At 43.0% G+C, this 2500-nt stretch overlaps 1 protein-coding gene across 1 annotated transcript in view; it reads right to left on the bottom strand.

Annotated features, from left to right (window-relative positions):
* Nucleotides 1–2500, bottom strand: part of LOC307140502 (ubiquitin carboxyl-terminal hydrolase 9X-like) — a gene marked incomplete at its 3' end in the record, with an annotated part of 120819 nt that overhangs the window by 116429 nt on the left and 1890 nt on the right. The window contains exon 2 of the mRNA XM_079840061.1: nucleotides 1387–1487. The remainder of the gene's footprint in view (nucleotides 1–1386; nucleotides 1488–2500) is intronic.

Raw genomic sequence — 2500 nt, 5'->3', positions numbered from 1 at the left:
GTCTGAATTTTGATGCGGGTATTGCGCATAATTTTGCTCACTCTCGCAAGTTTGGGGTTTATGAAGCGGGAAATTCCCGCAAATGTTTATTATTAAATTAATCAACAAAGATTATCACATCAATCAGTCATTTGGAAACTTTCTTGTAAGTAATTTTGCCAGAGCAAATTGGCTTGAAAAGACATCGCACCTGCGCTATAAAAGCATCTGCGCGCTCAGATTCAACACTTTCGCTTCCGTTGCGGGACAGCTGACGGAAATCACTGCCCACGTCTTCTTAAACCTCGCCAATCTGAACATGCGAGCGATTTTATAGCATTTCGTAATGCATATGGGATGAGAGCTCTTTGAGAGAGTTTTCTTTGCGCTCATGCCAACAACAAACACACACACACACACACTCACACACACTCACACAAGCCTAAAGAGCTCGCGCATTCCAAATTAAGTTGTTTTTCCTCAGTCAAATACACACAAACTTATGTCAAATGTCCTTCTTTAGTGAGTCGTCACATAAACACAGTTGGGTATGTCTTTCGCGGATGTAAATAGTGCAATAGTGTGCGTGCAAATATTATGAGGTCTAAACATCACTGGTTGAAACAAACGCTGGATATTAATTTAAACTATACGATCTTATGTATGCGCGTTGATCAGTGTTAAAAGAAAAAAGTCTAAATTAGATCGTTAGAATTATGCACTAATGTCTTACAAGTCAGGAATGAAGTGACGATGCTTGGCAAGGTTTGATGGTTCTTCAGCAGTTTTATAAGCAAAGTAATTCCAAATTTCACGTCTACTCCTCTCTTTATTAATGAGTTTTGTGCGTGTTGAGTGAGATTCAACTGCTGTATTCATCTTGTCCTGTTGCCACATTTGCTGGTTTCGCGTCAGTTTAGGTTAGCGCGCTGCCACCTAGCGGTGAACTTCGGAACAGCAGCATACACCAAAATGTGCAAAATCATGATATCGTACCGTTTGAAATAAAATATATACCGGTATTTTTCCAGTACCAGTATCCCTAACTCGCATGTGTTTGACAATCGGAATATCAGATATTTCATGCCATAGCTAACACATTTGTGAATATTCTGAATAAAAAAGGAAAAAATTACATAAAAGCAGATCATCATTCATTCAGCGCTGTGTCACGTGACAAGCAATGACGCGTCACCATGGAAACGCCGCCCCCACAATATAGTTCCCGCGCCCCTGTAGTGTGTGTGCGCTGGCTTTAGCGGAGCATTCAAGGGCACTCGCAAAACTGATATCTATATCTATATCGTTGCTTTTTTCGATAGTAATATCTTGAAGTTGATATCTAGATATAGATACGATAGCGATATATCGTTCAGCCCTAGAGTGGAACATGATGACGAGTCTTACCAACACACGCTTAACCAGCTCTGACACGCCACTGAAGGGTCCGGACGCACATCAGCACACAGGAAGTGAGACCAACACACTTCCTGTCACACAGGTGTCCTCTGAGGAGAAACACAAGAGCAACAACAGGTCATATAAACGCTTCAGTCCAGATCAGCTCAGATTCAGCAGCTGGACTCAGTCACACTGGGGCACGAATACATACATTTATTTAATCTAAATAAATAACACACCTACAGCTGATGCTACAGTGAGGAGAAACACTTAATAATGCAACCAAACATTCGCAAAATAATATTTTACGCATGTATATGTGAAATTTGCCCGTATGAATTAGTCTTTTACAACTTGAGGATGGTCAGATGGAAAAGTTCCCCATCCTCTGATATTGTCATGTTAGATGTTGATATTAATATCAAAGGCTCAATGCAGTCCATCATCTGAAATATGCATTGAAATCGCACATTAAACGGCGAGACTTCATTATGACACACTGAAGATCTCCATCACACACACACACACACACTGCCCCTAAACCTACCCATCACACACACACACACACACACACACACACACACACACACACACACACTGCCCCTAAACCTACCCATCACACACACACACACACACACACACACACACACACACACACACACACACACACACACACACACTCGTGTTTTTGTGAAATGTGAGGACATTCCATAGGCGTAATGGTTTTTATACTGTACAAACCGTATTTTCTATCCCCTTACACAGCCCCTAAACCTACCCATCACACACACACACACACACACACACACACACACACACACACACACACACACACACACACACACACACACACACACACACACACACACACACACACACACACACACACACACACACACACTGCCCCTAAACCTACCCATCACACACACACACACACACACACACACACACTGCCCCTGCCCCTAAACCTACCCCTCACACACACACACACACACACACACACTGCCCCTAAACCTACCCATCACACACACACACACACACACACACACACACACACTGCCCCTAAACCTACCCCTCACACACACACACACACACACACACACTGCCCCTAAACCTACCC

Source organism: Gobio gobio (genome assembly GCF_949357685.1).
Source record: "Gobio gobio genome assembly, chromosome: 17".
In the NCBI taxonomy this organism is placed as follows: Eukaryota; Metazoa; Chordata; class Actinopteri; order Cypriniformes; family Gobionidae; genus Gobio; species Gobio gobio.
The sequence above is the reverse complement of the archived record's forward strand: the minus strand, read 5'-3'. Positions and strand labels throughout refer to the sequence as shown.